General features: G+C 48.0%; 1 protein-coding gene across 1 annotated transcript in view; it reads right to left on the bottom strand.

The window, feature by feature from the left end:
- DNAH17 (dynein axonemal heavy chain 17) overlaps positions 1-22456 on the bottom strand; it is a 1486981-nt gene that overhangs the window by 1289162 nt on the left and 175363 nt on the right. The gene's annotated exons all lie outside the window — the stretch shown is intronic.

Here is a 22456-nt window from a genome sequence, read left to right on the forward strand (position 1 = left end):
GACCACTCTTCCAGTTTCCTTAGATCCCGTCTCATTCTCCTCCACTCCTTCCGGCGTGTCCACTCTGTTGCAGATCCTAGTGTCCTCCGCAAAAAGACAAACCTTACCTTCTATCCCGTCCGCAATGTCGCTCACAAAGATATTGAACAGGACCGGTCCCAACACCGATCCTTGCGGCACACCACTTAAAACCGCTCTCTCTTCAGAGAAGGCTCCATTTACCATCACACATTGTTTTCTGTCCGTCAACCAATTTGCAATCCAGGTCACCAATCGGCACTCACTCCCAAGCTTCTTCTCGTGTTATTCACCAGTACTCCTGTGCGGAACCGTATCAAAGCTTTGCTGAAATCCAAGTAGATGACATCTAGTGCTCTTCCTTGATCCCATTCCTTGGTTACCCAGTCAAAAAAGTCAATCAAATTTGTCTGACAGGATCTTCCCCTGGTGAATCCATGCTGCCTCTGGTCCATCAATTCTCCAGACTGTAGATAGTTCACTATTCTCTCTTTCCAGCAGTGACTCCATTACTTTTCCCACCACCGAAGTGAGGCTAACCGGTCTGTAGTTGCCTGCCTCTTCCCTGTTCCCACTCTTGTGAAGCGGGACCACCACTGCTCTTCTCCAATCACTCGGCACCACTCCCGTTTCTAGGGATCTATTGAACAGGTCACACAGCGGACCCGCCAGAACATCTCTGAGCTCCCTCAATATCCTTGGATGAATCCCATCAGGCCCCATGGCTTTGTCCACTTTCAGGTTCTTTAGTTCTTCCCACACATTTTCTACTGTTAAAAGGATTTTCATCTATTCCCCTTCCCTCCAGTTTCTTGTTGTTTAGAGATGGTCCTTCTCCAGGGTCTTCTTTAGTGAACACAGAGCTGAAGTATTCGTTTAATATTTCTGCCATTTCTTCGTCTCTCTCTACACATTGATCATACCACCTTTCAATTTCACTATACACTTTGGACCTTTCTCTTTTCGCTGATGTATCTGAAAAATGTTTTGTCACCATTTTTTATCTCCTTGGCAATCCTCTCTTCCGCTTGACTCTTTGCCAACTTGATAATTTCTTTGTCTCCCTCAGTTGATACAAATATTCTTCTTGTGCTCCTCCCTTTGGGATCCTTTATATTTCTTGAATGCTGTTCTTTTAGCTTTAATTTTGTCAGCCACCTCCATTGAGAGGTGGCTGACAAAAGCGCCACATCACCTGGGAGGTGATGTGGCGCTTTATGTCCGGGATGTCATAGAGTCTAACAGGATAAACATACTGCATGAAAAAGCAAGTTTGCTTACCGTAAACGGTGTTTCCATGGATAGCAGGATGAATTAGCCATGCTGTCATGGGGTCTGTCAATCAGGTCCAGGAGGCGGAGCTTGTCAAAGCAGAGATCAGAGCTTTGCTCTCTGCCACTGCCCGTGTGTTCCCGTGCAGGAAATTAACAGAATCTCCTCAGTCTGTGATTAAGCTGTATTGTAGTCGAAGACTTGGTGACTGCCAGAGAGGAGGGTGGGTCAGCATGGCTAATTCATCCTGCTATCTACGGAATCACCGTTTATGGTAAGCAAACTTGCTTTTTACCCGTTGATAGCAGGGATAAATTAGCCATGCTGTTATGGGAGTCCCAAGCTCTCGATCACATTGTTTAGGATATATATATTTGTACGTGATCCCTGACAGTGTGGCGGTCACCGTGGACAGGAGGATAGAGATTGCAGTACTGCTTGCCCTATCTTCGTTTCAGTGGCTGCTTGTTGATCAAGGCAGTAGTGAGATGTGAAGGTATGGAGCAATGACCATGTTGCTGCCTTACAAATGTCTATGGGTTGTACATTCTTAAGATGTGCTAAGGAGGCTGCTACTGCTCTGACTTGGTGAGCTGTAGGAGCAGAATGTAGTTGTAAATTCTGTTTATCATAACAGAATTTGATGCACTGTGCTATCCAGCTGGAGATGGCGCGTTTAGCCACTGGTAATCCAGGTGCATTTGGATCAAAGGAGACAAAGAGTTGAGAAACATGGGAGTCCGAGTTTGTCCTTTCTTTGTAGTATGTTAAAGCTCTTTTACAATCTAGTGTGTGCAATAGTTTTTCCCTATCATTTGCATGAGGTTTAGGGAAAAAGGTGGGTAATTCTATGGTCTGATTGAGATGGAATTGAGAGACCACTTTTGGTAGGATGGATGGGTGAGTTCGGAGAACTACCTTTTGGTGATGAAATTGAAAATATGGAGAATAATGGACCAAGGCCTGTAATTCACTAACTCTATGTGCTGATGTTACTGCAACTAGGAATACAGCTTTCCATGTGAGGTATTTAATATGTGCCGAGTCCAAGGGTTCAAAGGGGAAAAGCATGAGCTGTTCCAGAAGTATGTTGAGGTTACATGGAACTGGAGGCTTAGAGATCGGAGGGCGAAGGTGAGTTAGCCCCTTAATGAAACGAGATAGTAAGGGGTGATTGGATATAGAAATATTGTTAACTGGTCTATGATAGGCGCTTATGGCGCTGAGATGAACTCTGATGGATGATGTTGCTAGACCAGCTGCTATAGTGTATGAAGATAGTCTATAAGTAGTTCAGGTGAGCAGTCCAATGGTGGTACCCCTTTGGAAGTGCACCAGGTAGAGTAACGTTTCCATTTATAGCTATAATTTTTCCTGGTTGAGAGTTTCCTGGATTCTAACAAAATGAATTGCGCCGAAGTGGAAACTCCCTGTTCTTTTAAAAGGAGCCTCTCAATCTCCACGCTGTCAACTGTAGAGATGAGTGTAGCGGGTGTAGAAGCATCCCTTGATCTTGGCAGAGAAGATCTTGACGATTCGGTAACCGAATTGGATCCATGATTGATAGTCGGCGAAGGAAACTGTACTATGGTTGCCTCGGCCAGGCCGGGGCGATGAGTATCAGTTGAGCTTTGTCTGCTATGCACTTTTGAATTGTCTTTGTTATGAGTGGTATGGGAGGAAAGGCGTACAGGAGGCCTGTCGTCCACAGAATGAGGAAGGCGTCTTGAGCGATTCTGAATTGGCTTGGTCTTATCGAGCAGAATTTGGGAACTTGAGCATTGATTTCCGTTGCAAAGAGATCTATCGAAGGTGTCCCCCACTGCATGAATATGTCGTGGGCTATTTCTGCATTGAGTGCCCATTCGTGAGGATGAAAGATGCGGCTTAGCCTGTCCGCTCTTGTATTTGCTACTCCTGGTAGGTAAGTTGCTTGCAGATGTATGCAATTTTGGTGAGCATGTTCGAAGATTGTCAGGGTCTCCTTGCAAAGGGACCATGAACCGGACCCTCCTTGCTTGTTGATGTAAAACATTGCTACTTGATTGTCCGTGTAGATCATGACCCTGCGGCCCTTCAGATGGTCTTGGAATACTTGTAATGCATTCCGAATCGCTCTCAGTTCCAATACATTTATTTGCAGATTCTGTTCCGAGATTGTCCATAACCCTTGTGTTTCGTAAATCTCGAAGTGTGCTCCCCAGCCCTTGCGAGAAGCATCTGTGGTTAAGACTGCATTGTGGGGAGGGGAGCTGAACAATGCTCCCTTGGACAGGGTGGAGTCCAGGAGCCACCATGTTATGTCTTTCCTCATCTCGGAGGTCAACGATACCTTCTGTGTCAATGGTTGTGAGTGTTGTTTCCATTGACGTTTCAAACCCCATTGCAGGCGTCTCATGTGTAGCCTGGTGTTGGGAACTGTGAAAATAGCCGCCGCCATGTGGCCTAGGACTACTAAAACTTGTCTCGTTGAAGGTCTCTGAGTATGGTTTAATTCGTGTAGAAGGTGACGGAAGTGTGATTATTCTGTCGTTTGGTAGGTATGCCGGTTGCAAGTGGTGTCCAGGCATGCTCCTATGAATTGTAGCTGTTGCGTGGGTTGTAGGTGTGATTTCTGAAAATTGATCACCAATCCTAATTCCTGTAAGCAGTGTATCACCCGATGGAGGTGATCGAGTAAGATGTTTGGATCTGGGGCGATTATGAGCCAATCATCCAGATATGGGAAGATGGTTATACCTTGTTGTCTAAGATGAGCCACCACCACAACCATGCATTTGGTGAAAACCCTGGGTGCAGCAGATAGTCCAAAGGGAAGAACTTTGTACTGGTAGTGTTGATGCTTGTAGCGAAAGCAGAGGTAACGCCACGAGGATGGGTGGATTGGAATGTGTGTGTAGGCATCTTTCAGATCGATGGAACACATCCAATCGTTGGTTTGAATCAGAGGAAGGATTGATTTCAACGATACCATTTTGAATTTCTCTTTGGTGAGAAATGTGTTCAATTCCCTTAGGTCTAGTATGGGACGAAGGCCACCCAACTTCTTGGGTATGAGGAAGTATGTGGAATAAAATCCTTCTGATTGAGTCCCCGGGAAAATTTGTTGAATTGCTTGTTGTTTGCGAAGCAAAGCAATTTCTTCCCCCAGTTGTGGTTGGAAGTTTTGAATCTTGAGAGTGGAAAGATGAGGTAATATGGGACAAACTGGAGTTGGTATCCGTGCCGTACTATCTCCAAAACCCTTTGATCGGATGTTATGCTCTCCCAGGCTGTCAGGCAAGAATGAATCCTGCCGGGTGGTGCTTGATGTCGTGGTGGTGGCTGGGTAACTAAAAAGATGAAGTCGCTTTTGCTGCAGTAGCCGGCTGTTGTGCCTGCTGTCTCTGGTTACGTGGTTTACCTCTACGTTGGTTTGAGGTATTCTGTTGCGGGGCAGGACGCTGGTAAGAAGGGTATGCTTGTGTACGAAAAGACTGGTAAGATCTGTAGGGTCTCCTGGCATATGATTGCCGACGAGTAGATCCAATATAACGACGTGTGGTCAAATAATTAGGATGTGATGTTAATGATTGTACTGCTAGAGCTTCTTCCTTCAGTTTACCTACTGTGTCCTAGAATCGTTCTCCGAACAGGTTATCTCCTGTACATGGGAGGTTTGTTAATTTCTTGTGCAAATCTTCACGTATCGAACTTGAGCATAACCATGCTAGTCTGTGGGCTGCAATGGCTGTTGCAGATGCCCTAGACGATGTTTCATATGCTTCGTAGATTGACCTCAAAAGGTGTCGAGAATACTCTTCCATGTCATGAAGAGGTGGAGGTATCTGATCCACAGTTGAGGTAAGTATACCTTTTATAGCTTGTATGCACTCATATAGGTATTGTACTATGTAGAATTGATGGTGCATAATTTGTGCATTCAACATTGAGTTGTGGTATATTTTTCTGCCAAACTCATCTAAATATTTGTTGTCTTTTCCTGGTGGGTATGAGGAATGCGACTTTGTTTTCTTAAATCTTTGCCTCACCGACTCTACTACAATTGAAGCGAGAGGTAATTGTAGTATAGAGTACGGTGATGTTTTCCTCTACGGAATTTGATGTCTGTCTTCCTGGAAACCGCTGATATTAAGTAAGGTGTTTCCCAGGATTTTTGTAAGACTGAATGCAGGAGTTCTTATGGTGGAAGAGATGTTGGTTCTCCTGGAGTATCGAAAATCTTTAGGAGACCAAGAGTTTCTGACCTAGGGTCTGTGTCTTTTTGGACCTCTAGATGCAGAATTGTACCCAATTTTTCCAGAAATTTTGGATATGTAAGGTCTTCCGGAGGGGAGTACGGTTCCTGAGGTTGTTCCTGCGGATCCAATGGGAATCCCGTAGATGATGATGTTGGGGATGTTTGCGGTGAAGGAGAATCAAAGGATATATCTTGTTTACAATTTGGTGAAGCTGGTCTGTTTGCTAAGGGAGATGATGGGGGTTGCACCGACTGCTCTCTATTGGTTTGTGTCTTATGTTCCGGAGAACTACCAGAAGCAAGATTAGTCATTTTGAATGATGACTGTAGAGATTCATAAATCCTGCTAAGGATTGGGACAATTGATAAAATGCCTCTTTTGTATGAGGGGGTATTACTGTATGATCATCTGGTTCTTGTGACTCACATGCTTTAGGCTGCATTGGAGTGTTGTGAGGTAAAGTACTGGATACTTTATGGTCTTTCTGTTTTTTGTCGCACATCATGTCCATTGAATCCTCTGAAGCTGTAGAAGCATTAGAGGAAGCAACTTGTATCACCTCTCTATGTGAGAAAGTATTTGAAGCTTGTATATGAGATGAATTAGAAGTCGAAGGGCTTACTTCCCATGTTACACTCCTCTTTACCGATCTCTTATGGTGGGAGTGATCTGAGTGCTTATGATAATAGTGTGACGACGAGTCTGTATGACTTCTACGTGAAGACGGTGATCGTTTTCTGCGTTTTATTGTAAACTCTGTCGAAGTAGCTCTCGAAGAAAGGGAAGTACCTGAACGAGGTGGGGTTATCGATGGAGAGGTGGAATAAGACATTTGTGAGGATCCATGTCGTCTCTTCAACTCATGTTGTATTACATGAGATGTGTGTTCCTGTGATTTGTGCGCCGATTTGGATTTGTGCGCGGATCTAGACTTGTGCGCATATCTTTCTGCATCTGTGCGCGCAAATGTTATCGGCGCCGATGTCTCCAGCGCCATGTGCACAGACATGTTTGGCACCAGGCGCACAGGTGTTGTCGGCGCCGTGAGCGCAGATATGGTCGGCGCCGTGCGCGCAAGTGACTTTGGCTCTGTGCACGCAGATTTTCCCTTCATCGCACGCACAGGTGTCTTCTGCGCCATGCGCACTGATGTCTTCGGCACCCTGTGCGCAGAAATCTTCTGCGCCGTACGCGCAGGGTCCTTCGGCGCCATGCGCATAAATGTCTTCGGCGCCATGCGCACAGAAGTGTTGTGTGCCGATAGTTTGTCAGGCACAGAAGTGTTATGCGCCGTATTTGGTTTATGCGCATAAGGCATCTTAGACGCAGAAGTCTTTGGCGCCGCCATTTTTGGTGCCAGTGTCTCTTGTGCCGGTGGTTTTGGCTCTGTGGATTGTTTGAAATCCCATAGCCCTTGCCGGCTTGGCACGTCCTTACCTCCAAGATTGGAGGATTGAGGATCCCACGATGATGCCCTCTTTTTTGAGGGAGCCGGTAAGATTACAGGGCCAGGCGACGAATGAGCCTCTGATGGTTTCGGTGAGGCAAAGAGTTCCTGAAGCCTGTAGGCCCATTGTTTCAGGGCTCTCTGAGACATCCTCGAACAAAATTCACAATCTTCATGATTGTGATCTGGCCCTAGGCATCGGTAACATCGGACATGGCCATCCGTGACCGACATTACCTTGCCGCAATTACAGGGTTTAAACCCCGATTTTGACATCTTTTATGTTCTAACGCTGAGGAGAAGAACAGCTCCGCGTGCAATCCCGTGTGCGGAAAGAACAGACTGGGGAGATTCTGTTACTTTCCTGCACGGGAACACACGTGCAGCCGCAGAGAGCAAAGCTCTGATCTCTGCTTTGACAAGCTCCGCCTCCCAGACCTGATTGACAGATCCCATGACAGCATGGCTAATTCAGCCCTTCTATCGACGGGAAACTAAATGCACAATTGAATCTTTATGGGTAGAAATCCCTTATGTGTCGGGGAAGACTATAGTGATAGGAGTATACTACCGTCCGCCTGGTCAAGATGGTGAGACTGACAGTGAAATGCTAAGAGAAATTAGGGAAGCTAACCAAATTAGTAGTGCAGTAATAATGGGAGACTTCAATTACCCCAATATTGACTGGGTAAATGTATCATCAGAACACGCTAGAGAGATAACATTCCTGGATGGAATAAATTATAGCTTCATGGAGCAATTGGTTCAGGAACCGACGAGAGAGGGAGCAATTTTAGATCCAATTCTCAGTGGAGCACAGGATTTGGTGAGAAAGGTAACAGTGGTAGGGCCACTTGGCAATAGTGATCATAATATGATCAAATTTGAATTAATTGTTGTGTTCCGCGGCCGTGGCAGGCCACGACCGCGGTCCCCTACCTTGCCCGTGGCGGTCCCCCACCGTGGGAGCCCTGGGGGAGGGCACTGACTCTGGCTGTCGCTCCGGCACTGCCATCGGTGCTGCTCGCTGCAGGGGGAGCCGTCCCTGTTCCCTCCTCGCAGCGTCCAGCAGCCTCTCTCCTCCGCGGGGGAAATCAAAGATGGCCGCCACCATCTTTAGGCTCAAGGCCGCGCCTCCTTCACAGATTTAAAGGGACCTGATCCCTTTAACCAGCTTCACCTGTTCCTGATCAGCCTAAGCAGGGGAAGTATAAAGAGAGGCTTCCTCTGCTCATTCACTGACTTGGCAATGTTCTCCAGCGCTGTCTAGTCTGCTTGCTTCGGTGAGTTCCTTGAGCTTTGGATCCTTGTTCCTGTTATGTCTCGGTGTCCCCGGTTCCTGACTTCGGATTGGCAAGCGGTGATTCTCTGGTGTGTGACTTCGGATTGGCAAGTGGTGATTCCCTGGTGTGTGACTTCAGACTGGCAAGTGGTGATCCCTCGGTGCGTGACCTCGGACTGGTAAGCAACGACCCTCTGGCACTCGACCTTGGACTTCTTCTGGACTACCATCTCCAAGGGCCCGCCTAAGTCCCAGCGGTCCGGGTCCCTACGGGCTCCTCCTGGGGGGACAGCAGGCTTCCAGTGGTGAAGACACAGCTCCTCGTCTCTTCATCTGCCTCCGCAGTCGCCTCAGTCTCCAGTGCTGAGGGTCAGCTGGTCTCATCTTCTGCTCTGCCTCGCCACCCGAGAGAACCTATGGATCTTCCGCAAGGTATACCATCCTCCCGTCGGCCCAAGGGATCACAAGCCTGAGCATAACATTAATGACTGGAAGGGGGACAGTAAGCAAATCCACGGCTCTCGTGCTAAACTTCCAAAAGGGAAACTTTGATAAAATGAGAAAAACAGAAAAAAACTGAAAGGAGCAGCTACAAAAGTAAAAAGTGTGCAAGAGGCGTGGTCATTGTTAAAAAATACCATTCTAGAAGCACAGTCCAGATGTATTCCACATATTAAGAAAGGTGGAAAGAAGGCAAAACGATTACCGGCATGCTTAAAAGGGGAGGTGAAAAAAGCTATTTTAGCCAAAAGATCTTCATTCAAAAATTGGAAAAAGGATCCAACAGAAGAAAATAGGATAATGCATAAATGTTGGCAAGTTAAATGTAAGACATTGACAAGACAGGCTAAGAGAGAATTTGAAAAGAAGTTGGCCGTACAGGCAAAAACTCACAGTAAAAACTTTTAAAATATATCTGAAGCAGAAAGCCTGTGAGGGAGTCAGTTGGACCGTTAGATGATAGAGGGGTTAAAGGGCCATTTAGAGAAGATAAGGCCATCATGGAAAGATTAAATGATTTCTTTGCTTCGGTGTTTACTGAAGAGGATGTTGGGGAGGTACCCGTACTGGAGAAGGTTTTCATAGGTAATGATTCAGATGGACTGAACCAAATCACGGTGAACTTAGAAAATGTGGTAGACCTGACTGAGAAACTGAAGAGTAGTAATCACCTGGACCGGATGGTATAAACCCCAGAGTTAGCAAATGTTGCTTACCTGTAACAGGTGTTCTCACAGGACAGCAGGATGTTAGTCCTCACATATGGGTGACATCACAGGCTGGAGCCCAATCATGGAACACTTTTGTCAAAGTTTCTAGAAATTTGACTGGCACCTACTGGGCATGCCCAGCATGGCACTAAACCTGTAGCCAGCAGGGGTCCCCCTTCAGTCTTGTTTAAAGCTATAGGAAGTGCCGAAAAACAAAATAAGAAAACGAACCCAACACCGCAGGGTGGCGGGCGGGTTTTGTGAGGGCTAACATCCTGCTGTCCTGTGAGAACACCTGTTACAGGTAAGCACCTTATGCTTTATCACAGGACAAGCAGGATGGTTGTCCTCACATATGGGTGAGTACCGAGCTGAGGATGTCCGAGAAATGCACCAAATGTACCCAAGATGTGCAGTAGGCACAAGGATTGGGGTGGAATTTGGTAGAGGGCATCCTGACCCCTAACGGGCAGGTGGAAGGGTGTTGGTACGTCAAGTTGTAAAAAGGTTGCACAAGACAGATTGGCCAAAGATGGAATCTTGTCTTCTGGCCTTGTCTAAGCAATAATGGGCTGCAAAGGTATGGAGAGAACTCCAGATAGCAGCCCTACAAATGTCAGGAAGCGGTACCAATCGTAGGTGTGCTACTGAAGTCACCATGGCCCTCACAGAGTGTGCTTTAACACGGTCTTGAAGTGGAATGCCTGCTTGCTGATAGCAAAAGGATATGCAGTCCGCTAACCAGGAGGAGTCTGCTTACCCACAGGCTGCCCCAATTTGATGGAATGGAAAGAGACAAACAATTGAGTGCTTTTCCTGTGGGCAGCTGTAAGGTCTAGGTAGAACGCTAGAGCCCGATTACAGTCAAGGGTATGCAGAGCCTGTTCTCCTGGATTGGAATGGGGCCTGGGAAAAAAGGTAGGTAGTATAATGGATTGATTGAGATGAAACTTTGATACTACCTTAGGCAAGAACTCAGGGTGAATGCGGAGTACTGCCCGGTCCTGCAGAAGTTTAGTGTAAGGCGGATAGCTAACTAGGGCCTGTAATTCACTAACTCTGCGAGCCGAAGTGATTGCCAAAAGGAAAATCATTTTCCATGTGAGATAGCGAAGTTCACAGGATTGGAGAGGCTCGAATTGAGGTTTCATGAGTCGACCCAAAACCAGGTTGAGGTCCCAAGAAGGAGCCGGAGGACACAGTGGAGGCTTGAGGTGAAGCAAGCCCTTCAGAAAACGTGTTACAAGGGGTTGTACTGATATGGGAACATCCCCGACACCTTTATGGAAGGTGGCCCCCGCACTAACATGCATTGTGATGGAGGAAGTTTTTAGACCTGACTCTGACAAGTGCCAGAGATAGTCCAGAAACTTCGTGATTGGACAGGTTAAGGGGTTAAGGGGTCAAGGGATTGAGAAGAGCATCATGACTGAAACATCTTCCATTTGTAAGAATAAGATTTTCTCGTGGAAGGCTTCCATGAAGCAATCAGGACACGGGAAACTGATTCAGAAAGGTTAAGTGGCTAAAGGATTAACCTTTCAACATCCATGCCATCAGGGACAAGGCTTGGAGATTGGGGTGGCGCAGGCACTCGTCGTTTTGCGTAATCAGAAGCGGGTCCTTTCCCAAGGGAATGTGCCTGCGAATGGAGATATCCTGCATTATTGGAAACCACACTTGGTGTGGCCAGAAGGTGCTATCAGGATCATGGTTCCCTTGTCCTGACGTAACTTCTTGAGAGTCTTCGAGAGTAGTGGAAGTGGAGGGAATGCATATAGGAGATCGGTTGCCCATGATAGGGAGAACGCATCTCGTGGCTGATAGTGTTGGCTGCGAGTGAGAGAGCAGAAGTTCTCTACTTTGCGGTTTTGAGGTGACGCAAAGAGGTTTATTTGAGGGTAACCCCATTGTTGGAAGATCGAGTCCACTATTGAGTGGTTGAGAGACCACTCGTGCGGTTGAAATGCGTGACTTAGCTTGTCCGCCAACACATTGTTCACTCCCGGCAAGTAGGTGGCCCTGAGGTACATCGAGTGGGAGAGGGCCTCTGCCCATATCTGCGCAGCTTCCTGACACAGTAGGTAGGAGCCCGTCCCTCCCTGTTTGTTGAGGTACCACATGACCACCTGGTTGTCCGTCTGAATCAGGATGACTTGGTTGGAGAGGCGATCCTGAAATACTCCGAGAGCATATCTGATTGCTCGAAGCTCCAGGAAATTGATTTGGTGTTTGGCTTCCTCTGGAGACCAAGTTCCTTGTGTCTGCAGATTGGCCACATGGGCTCCCCAGCCGATGTTGGAAGCATCAGTGGTTATTTGAGGGTCTGGAGCCTGGAAGGGCAAGCCTTGGAGGAGATTGATCTGATTTTTCCACCAGGCGAGAGACTGACGGAGTGAGTCGGTGACATGGACAATGGTCGACAGGGGCTGAATGCATTGAGTCCATTGTGACCTTAGAGTCAGTCGTGTAGCGCTGAGACTGCAGCTGGTGTGCGAGAGAGACGAGAGTGAGAGCTCGTTGTCGAGGTAGAAAAACTTTTGCCTGCAAGGTGCCCAAGTCTGCCCCTATGAATGATAAGGTTTGAGATGGGACTAAGTAGTTGACGAGAAATCCTAGCAAAATCAGAGTGTGTAAGGTGAGATGTAGGGACGACAGAGCAGTTTGCTGAGTGGAAGCCCTGATCAACCAATCGTCTAGATCAGTGGTTCTCAACCTTTTTCCCATCGTGACATATCTGGCAGACCACGCTCACAGCGTGACACACTGCTCATTACAATTCATGGCGGAAATAAAAAATAAAGGTCCAGTAATTATTTTTATTGTTAAGAATGACACAAGGAAAAGATACATATTCTGTCTGAACAGAAATTGCATAAAAAGTAAACCTCCCATACCAGAACAGCACCAGCTTCCAGCACTTAACAGTAACCACCTTACTTAAGAAAAGGCAACACTGAAAATATTACACCAGGCCTTAAGACACCAATACATCTCCTATTAGGAAAACAGACCAAGTCAGGCTGCTATAGAGCCCTACATAGAAACTACACGCCAGCAGAAAACCTCACCTGAATCACATGTGCTGACCCTCACCTAACAAGGAATAAAGAGACCAAAACACATAACTAGAAGCATGCAGACGAAAACTGAATTGGAAACCGCAACAAGCCAGAGTCTCTGTATGCAGTGTAACAAAGGAAAAAGAGAAACATCACCAGTCCTCATAAAACAAATCAAGAAATATAAAATCAATAGCAGTAAAATCATACTAACAAAAAGAACAGATTATTTCAAAAGGGCTGATGAATGGAATATCCAATAATTAAAAACTCATATCAAAAATTTCTAGATACCAATAAAATATTTCAAAATAGCAGACACAAAGTCCCAGTAATGAAAAATAATAAGGAAACAAAAAATGTTTTGCTCTGCATACCTGGGAACATTTGATATCCAGGTGTCCTGAGATTGTTTTGAATTAGCAGGAGGAGGGGTGGTTTGCTTGGAACTTTCTCCTCTCTCTCAGTCACATACCAGCGCTCTCTCTCACACTGGCTCTCAATTACACACCTATATACACATGCTCTCTGTCACTCACATACACATGCTTTTTCTCTCACTTATATAGGCTTTTAATTACACATTTACACACATGCTATCTTTTCACGCTTACACACACAGGCTTTCAATCACACACATACATGCTGTCTTTTTCTCTCACACACAGACTCTCATTCACATGCTTACAAACATGCTCTCTCTCTTTCTCTCATTTACACACAGGCTCTCAATCACATACTCACATGCTCCCTCACCTAAACCAGCTCTCAAATCACACACATACACACATGATCTCTCTCTTACTTATACACACAGGCTCTTAATCATACAGAGACATAATCTCTCTCACACACAAAGGATCTCAAACATACACACATACTCTTTCACACAAACAGATTTTCAATCACAAACTTACACATACAGGTTCCCAATCATACACTTACATTCATGCTGTCTCTCTAACAGGCAGGCTCTCAATCACACACATATTCTCTTTCACATATACAGGCTCTCAATCATTCACATACATGCTATCTCACACACACATACACACACAGGATCTCAAATACACATACTTGCTTGCTCATTCACTCGCTCTCCCTCCTTCCCTCCCTCCCGGGAACTCGCGGCAGCAGCAGCCTCCTGCCAACCCTAACTTCCTTCATTTTCAGCCCTTGCGAGGAGAAAGGAGTCCAATCAGCCGCGGGGGTTGACGTTCTTCTTTATTTTCCTCCAAGCCGCGCTGCTCATTCTTCAGACCGCGGCTCTCTTCTGATCTTCGGGCCGAAGCTGACCACACCAGCATGGTCTCTTCTTCCCGCGCACGCACCTGCTGCTCACCACTTCTGCTTCCGGGCTGCGGGGGGGGGGGGGGGGGGGAGGGAGGCGGGAAGAAGAGATCATGCCGGTGCCACTGATGCCACCTGTTCTTCCGCGTTCCGCCCGGGCTGACAGCATTTTAAGCCCGGGCGGAGGAGGACCTGGGAGCAGCTGAGTCAGCAAGGGACCGGGAAGTGTGGCAACACACCTGCGTGTTCTTGGCGACACACTGGGGTGTCGCGACACACCGGTTGAGAACCACTGGTCTAGATAGGGGTAGACGTGAACACCTTGAGTCCTGAGGAACGCTGCAACTACTACGAGACATTTTGTGAAGACTCGTGGTGCAGACGCGAGGCCGAATGGACGCACTCGGTACTGATAGTGTTACAGCTATGGCTGCTATGCATCCGCCTCACCACCAGGGGTCCTTCTAGAGCAGGCTCTCCTGGTTAGCCCAATCCATCTGCTCTATGTCCTGGAGGTTCCCTTATAGCCCTGCCTACCCTAAACTCGAGTGCTTCGGCATCGAGCTCTCTTTGGCTACCTGCCCTAGCCTTGCTGTGTGTGGCCTTCTGTCTTGCCTTGCTGTGCGTGTGGCCTTCAGGCCTTCTGCCCTGCCTTGCCTTGCTGTGCGTGTGGCCTTCGGGCCTCTCTGCCTTGCCGTGTGTGTGTGGCCTTCGGGCCCTCTGCCCTGCCATGTGTGTGTGTGGTCTTTGGGCCCTCTGCCCTGCTGTGTGTTTGGCCTTCGGGCTCTCTGCCCTGCCGTGTGTGTGTGTGTGGCCTTCGGGCCCTCTGCCATACCGTGTGTGTGTGTGGCCTTCGGGCCCTCTGCCTTGCCGTGTGTGTGTGGCCTTTGGGCTCTCTGCCTTGCTACTAGGTGCCTTGACCCTGCCTGGACTCTGACTCTGCTTGCCTGACCCAGCCTGGACTTTGATGCTGTTTGCCTGCCGCCTGCCCTGACCCAGCCTGGACTTTGACACTGTTTGCCTGCCGCCAGCTCCAACCCAGCCTGGACCTTGACGCTGTTTGCCTGCCGCCTGCCTAGACCCAGCCTGGACTTGGACTTTGTTCCCAGCAAGTACTCCACTCCATTTACCAGCCATCACCCAGCTCCATACACTCCTGCCGCAACACTTCTCTCCCAGCCAATATCAGAGACCTTCCAGTTATCCCTGTCTCTCTCCACCTGGAGTCACTCTTGAAGGTGGTGTTCACTACACTGGATCACTGCCCAAGCATAACAGTATGCCGAAGCCACCCTCCAGAGAGAGAGATAGAACCCTGAGCCAACCTGATGAGTCAATTTTTTTTTCTACAGACCACGACATGCTTCAGTCTCAAAAGTTTTATACCTGCAATTCCTGTCAGACCTTGAATTATCCCAGTTATCAGAACTGTCTAGCTTGTCAGCTTACAGATCAAGAACACTGGTCTTGCAGCAAATGTCATAAAAAGAATGTGTCCGTTTATCAGGAATGTTTAAATTGTCTGACTCCAAAACCAGAATGGTGGAAATGTTCCTGTATTCCTTTTCTGTTACCGCCAGGCAAACCTTGCCCCTGTTGCTCAGCTCTAGGACCAGCTGTTTCATTAGAAAAAACAGTCAGCTCTACTAACTAGTATTCTGCTTCTGGCTCAACTAAGACATTCCTTCATGAAACCCTGCAGAAATCTTTTCATAAAAGAACAATTTTTTTCCCAGAAAAACCTAGGACTTACCTGGTCAGGAAGGCTTCTGTGACACCCATGCCAGAACCTCAGGAACAGGTTTCTCTAAAACAGAGTGAACTGATTAAGCCTAGCAGAGCTCTGCTTCCCTCAGCTGCAGCTCAGAGACGACTAACGAACTGTGTTTTAAGGCGTTCCAGAGCTGCCTGTTCCTTTAACAAGCTGCATGTCCACACTTCTGAACCAGAGAATCGTGAGCTAGGCTTTAAGAATCCAGCTCTGTTCACCAAGTCCTTTGCTGTCCAGCCTTTATCCTCCCTTTGTTCCATCACAAGTACATCCACCACCGGTGAACAATCTGTAACAGACTCCATTACCCTGCAAACTGCACCGGTCCTGCTGCCGTCCCTGGAGGGGTCCGAAGCGGTCCTGATGCCATCCCCGGAGGGGTCCGAACCGGTCCTGCTGCCGTCCCCAAAGGGGTCTGAACCGGTTCTGCTGACAGACTTTGTTACTCAGCCGTCTGAGCCTGTTGAACCGGCCCAGCTGTTGCCCCCAGAGGGGTCCGAACCGGTCCTGCTACCGTCCCCGGAGGGGTCCAAACCAGTCCTGCTGACAGACTTTGTTACTCAGCCGTCTGAGCCTGTTGAACCGGCCCAGCTGTCGCCCCCGGAGGAGTCCGAACCGGTCCTGCTGCCGCCCCCGGAGGGGTCCGAACTGGTCCTGCTGCCGCCCCGGGAGGGGTCCGAACCGGTCCTGCTGTCGCCCCGGGAGGGGTCCAAACCTGTCTTGCTGAAGGACTTTGTTACTCAGCCGTCTGAGCCTGCCGCTCTGCTGTCGCCCCGGGAGGGGTTTGAGACTACCTGGTCACCCCAGGAGGGGTTTGAGACCGCTTCGCCACCCCAGGAAGGGGTAGAATTCATCATTTCACCCCGGGAGGGGTTTAAGACTGCTTTGCCGCCCCAGGAAGGGGTAGAGTTCATCACTTCTCCTCAGGAGGGGAGTGAACCTGCCATTGTACCCCAGGAGGGGTTGGACTTTTTCATGCTGTACCCCCAGCAGAGATGGGACCCAGGAGGAGGGGGAGGCCTTGAGGAGGGGGGGTACTGTTACGGCTATGGCTGCTATGCATCCGCCTCACCACCAGGGGTCCTTCTAGAGCAAGCTCTCCTGGCTGGCCCAATCCATCTGCTCTATGTCCTGGAGGTTTCCTTATAGCCCTGCCTACCCTTAACTCGAGTGCTTCGGCATCGAGCTCTCTTGGGCTCCCTGCCCTAGCCTTCTGTCTTGCCTTGCCCTGCCCTGCCTTGCCTTGCTGTGCGTGTGGCCTTCGGGCCTTCTGCCCTACCTTGCCTTGCTGTGCGTGTGGCCCTCGGGCCTTTCGGCCTTGTCTCTGCCCTGCCGTGTGTGTGTGGCCTTCGGGTCCTCTGCCCTGCCGTGTGTGTGTGGCCTTCGGGTCCTCTGCCCTGCCGTGTGTTTGTGTGTAGCCTTCGGGCCCTCTGCCCTGCCATGTGTGTGTGTGGCTTTTGGGCCCTCTGCCCTGCCGTGTGTGTGTGGCCTTCGGGCCCTCTGCCTTGCCATGTGTGTGTGGCCTTTGGGCTCTCTGCCTTGCTACTAGGTGCCTTGACCCTGCCTGGACTCTGACTCTGCTTGCCTGCCGCCTGCCTAGACCCAGCCTGGACTTAGACTTTGTTCCCAGCAAGTACTCTGCTCCATTTACCAGCCATCACCCAGCTCCATACACTCCTGCCACAACACTTCTCTCCCAGCCATCATCAGAGACCTTCCAGTTATCCCTGTCTCTCTCCACCTGGAGTCACTCTTGAAGGTGGTGTTCACTACACTGGATCACTGCCCAAGCGTAACAGATAGTGCTTGGGGGCCTACCAGAAATCTTAGGTATTTGCGATGAGATGGATTTATCGCAATATGAGTGTATGCGTCCTGGAGATCTAGAGAGCAGAGCCAGTCTCCTCTTTGTAGAAGAGGAAGAAGAGAACCCAAGGTTACCATTTTGAACTTTTCTCAATGGAGGTACTTGTTGAGGGCACGTAGATCCAGAATTGGACGAACACCTCCTGATTTTTTGAGGATTAGGAAGTACCGGGAATAGAACCCTAGGCCGTGCTGAGAGTAGGGTACTGGTTTTATTGCCTTGGACTGGAGAAGGAGGGAGACCTCCTGTTCCAGAAGGTTGGAGTGATTGGATGTTCTCCACGTCAGTAGAGGTAGGGAGTCCGGTGGGATGGAGAGAAAGTTGAGATGATAACCTTGAGCAATTATCGCTAGGACCCACTGGTCTGTGGTGATTGAGTGCCACCTGTTGTTGAAATGGCACAATCGACCTCCCACTGGTATGTGAGGCAGTGGAAGTTGGCTGCTGCTCTCTATGCAGGAGTCAAAAACCGGAAGCAGGGCCCGGCTGAGGAGCTGCTTGTGGCTTTTGTTTTCGTATCTGAGGAGACTGGGTTTTTTGAAATGGTCTCGTAGAGCGAGTTCTAGCCGGTGGCGGGTAGGATTTCTTCGGATGGAAGAAGGACTTCTTAGTGTCTTTTCGGAAAGGCTGTTTTGAAGAGTACTCAGAAGGCATCAGAGAGAGCTGTCTCAGGGTCTCATGATGGTCCTTGAGTTTTGCCACCCTCTGTTGAATCTGTTTGCCGAACAGATTGTCTCCTACACAGGGCAAGTCGGATAATCTGTCCTGCACTTCAGGGCGAAGGTCCGAAGACTTGAGCCAGGCCCATCTTCTTGCCAAGATAGCAGCTGCAGATACCCTGGTAGCAGTGTCAAAGATATCGTAAGATGATCTTATCTCATGCTTGCCTGCCTCAAAACCCTTGTTTACTAGGGTTTGGAGCTGATCTTGAAATTGCTGAGGCAGGGAGTCTGTCAAGTCTTGTATCTGCTTAAATAAGACCCTGTTGTATTGGGTCATATAGAGCTGATAAGAGGCGATTCGGGAGATGAGCATTGAGCCCTGGAAGACCCGACGACCAATAGCATCTAGAAACTTTTGCTCCTTGCCTGGGGGAAAAGGAAGTGTGAGGTTTTGATCTCTTTGCCCTCTTTTGGGCAGATTCTACAACAACAGATTGGTGATCCAATTGAGGTTTTTGAAAACCCGGGGCTGACTGTACCAAATAAGTGGTGTCAGCCTTCCTGTTGCCTGGAGCAACAGAGCCAGGGTGTTCCCAGTTCTTTTTGAGGAGATCCAGAAGAACTTGGTGAATAGGGATGGGGGTTATTTCTTTGGGAGCATCCAGGAATTGCAACAGCTCCATCATTTGATACCTGTCATCTTGTTCGGTCTGTAATTGGAAGGGAACCAATTCAGACATCTCCTTCACAAAATTTATGAAGGAAAGGTCCTTTGGAGGAGAATGCTTTCAGTAGGAGAAGGTGGTGAAGGCAGATCATTGGTGTCTAGTGAAGAATCATCTGTCTAGATATCGTAGGAATCAGCACCTGCCCCTCTATGAATCCCTGAAGGTCCTGGTCTAGGCTCCGAAGGAATAATTGGAGGCACCGATGAAGGCATTGAAGGCACTGGTGCAGGCATCGAGGGCATCAAGGAATGAATCAGTGGCGCCGATGGACGCATCGGCATCAATGGCTTAGGCATCGGTAGTACTCCCGATAGAGGGATGCGGAATGGTGTTTCTCCTCCTGATGACAAGGTAAGCAGAGTGGGCATCGGAGCCAATCGGTGACCCGGGATCCATCGGTGGAAAAGTGGCAATGAGCTCTTCCATCCTCGAGAGCAGCGGTGCCAACGCTGCTGGAATCGGGTCAGTGGTCTGTTCCACGATCGGTAACGGTGTCGGTGCCGGAGGAACTTGGAGTCAATGCATCGCCTTGTCGATGGCCTCCTGAACCAGCCGGTCCAGTTCTTCTCGGAGACCTGGAGCAAGCAGCCCCGGCTCCGGAACACAAGAAGGAGGCATAGGCATAGCCGGAGGGACCACCATTAAAGGCAGAGTCGCGGCTCCCAATCCCCTTTCGGGTGAGGGTTGCCTATGTGACCCGGTCACTGCAAAAGTCGGTGCCTTTTCTGGACGGGGTTTCCTCGACGGCGGCTCGGACAATGGCGAGGTCAATGATTTCGCTCCCTCGATGGTCCAAGACTTCCGATGTCAGTGGCAATGTTTCTCTCTACGATCCCCTCGGTCCTAAGGGGGAGTAGAGGTGGTTGAAGGCCGAGAAGTCATCGATGCTGGATGGTCACCGGTCGGTGGTCTATACTGGCGCGAAGTTGATGGTGCCGGTTCTGACAACGTCGATGCAATAGACGGCGTCGGGGTTTGAGCACGGAAGAGAAGTTCCATCTTCTCCATTCTGGCTTTGTGACCTTTTGGTGTCATTAGGGCACATTTGGTGCAGGTCAGGACATTGTGCTCACATCCGAGACACATTACACAGACCTTATGAAGGTCTGTTATGGACATGGTGCAATTGCAGTCTGGGCACCGACGGAACTCCAACGCCATGGCTATGAAAACAATTGAGCCGCGGTACGGTCGACGACCAGTAGGCCATGAGGGCCAAACTCAACGGGAATCGATCGAAAATGGGTAGAAAACTTACCGGAGTACCGCGGCTTGAAAAAATTGAAAGAGGGACCCCTGTGGGGTAAGAAAAGTTGTAGTAATTCCATGAGGAAAATTCCTGTCAGGAATCTCTGTGGAGCTCCTTAACCATGGGGCTACTGCTGCGTGGAAAAAAGAAGACTGAAGTGGGACCCCTGCTGGCTGCAGGTTTAGTGCCATGCTGCATGCCCAATAGGGGCCAGTCAAAGTTCTGGAAACTTTGACAAAAGTGTTCCATGATTGGGCTCCATCCTGTGATGTCACCCATATGTGAGGACTACCATCCTGCTTGTCCTGTGAGAACTGAAGGAATTAAAAAATGAAATTTCAGACCTATTAGTAAAAATTTGTAACCTATCATTAAAATCATCCATTGTACCTGAAGACTGGAAGATAGCTAATGTAACCCCAATATTTAAAAAGGGTTCTAGGGGCGATCCGGGAAACTACAGACCGGTTAGCCTGACTTCAGTGCCAGGAAAAATAGTGGAAAGTGTTCGAAACATCAAAATCACAGAACATATAGAAAGACATGGTTTAATGGAACAAAGTCAGCATGGCTTTACCCAAGGCAAGTCTTGCCTCACAAATCTGCTTCACTTTTTTGAAGGAGTTAATAAACATGTGGGTAAAGGTGAACCGGTAGATGTAGTATACTTGGATTTTCAGAAGGCGTTTGACAAAGTTCCTCATGAGAGGCTTCTAGGAAAAGTAAAAAGTCATGGGATAGGTGGCGATGTCCTTTCGTGGATTACAAACTGGCTAAAAGACAGGAAACATAGAGTAGGATTAAATGGACAATTTTCTCAGTGAAAGGGAATGGGCAGTGGAGTGCCTCAGGGATCTGTATTGGGACCCTTAGTTTTCAATATATTTATAAATGATCTGGAAAGAAATACGACGAGTGAGGTAATCCAATTTGCAGATGATACAAAATTGTTCAGAGTAGTTAAATCACAAGCAGATTGTGATAAATTGCAGGAAGACCTTGTGAGGCTGGAAAATTGGGCATCAAAATGGCAGATGAAATTTAATGTGGATAAGTGCAAGGTGATGCATATAGGGAAAAATAACCCATGCCATAGTTACACAATTTTAGGTTCCATATTAGGTGCTACTACCCAAGAAAGAGATCTAGGCGTCATAGTGGATAACACATTGAAATTGACGGTTCAGTGTGCTGCGGCAGTCAAAAAAGAAAACAGAATGTTGGGAATTATTAGAAAGGGAATGGTGAATAAAACGGAAAATGTCATAATGCCTCTGAATCGCTCCATGGTGAGACCGTACCTTGAATACTGTGTACAATTCTGGTCGCTGCATCTCAAAAAAGATATAATTACGATGGAGAAGGTACAGAGAAGGGCTACCAAAATGATAAGGGGAATGGAACAGCTCCCCTATGAGGAAAGACTAAAGAGGTTAGGACTTTTCATCTTGGAGAAGAGACGGTTGAGGGGGGATATGATAGAGGTGTTTAAAATCATGAGAGGTCTAGAACGGGTAGATGTGAATTGGTTATTTACGCTTTCAGATAATAGTAAGCATGTGGCACATTTAAAATTAATCGGAGAAAGTTCTTTTTCACTCAACACACAATTAAACTCTGGAATTTGTTGCCAGAGGATATGGTTGGTGCAGTTAGTTTAGCTGTGTTTAAAAAAGGATTGGATAAGTTCTTGGAGGAGAAGTCCATTACCTGCTATTAATTAAGTTGACTTAGAAATTAGCCACTGCTATTACTAGCAACGGTAACATGGAATGGACTTAGTTTTTGGGTACGTGCCAGGTTCTTGTGGCCTGGATTGGCCATTGTTGGAAATGGGATGCTGGGCTTGATGGACCCTTGGTCTGACCCAGTATGGCATGTTCTTATGTTCTTATGACAAACAGCTGAAAAAATATTTTTGAGAGCTAATTCATGTTTGTTCACAAGACTTCAAAGAAAAAACTCAGGAGACTCGCGTGGTGGGCAGCTGCATGGCTTCCCATATATGCTCAGGAACACCTTCTTAGTCTTTCTGAGCTCAGAGAGCTTTTCCATCTCGGTGCCTTCAGATTATGTCATTCTACTTGTGTGGCTGTTATTATCCTGCTTGTCCACAGAGAAAGCAGTCTCAAATCTCTGTGGGTAGTTTTTCTTTGGGCAATAGTCAAAGCAAAACTATATACTAAGTTTTGTTTTGATTATTGGTGAAAACTCTGTGAGTGAAAAGAATTAATGAACAATAATTTCTAATTTCTAATTAAAAATGATTATGTTGGGCCTCATCTCTAAAATCTAGCATCTATTGGCTGTGCAACCGTTCAGTAAACATACTCATATGGCTGCCTGGGAGGCTGAC

The sequence above is a fragment of the Rhinatrema bivittatum genome, chromosome 4, assembly GCF_901001135.1.
Source record: "Rhinatrema bivittatum chromosome 4, aRhiBiv1.1, whole genome shotgun sequence".
NCBI classification, from domain to species: Eukaryota; Metazoa; Chordata; class Amphibia; order Gymnophiona; family Rhinatrematidae; genus Rhinatrema; species Rhinatrema bivittatum.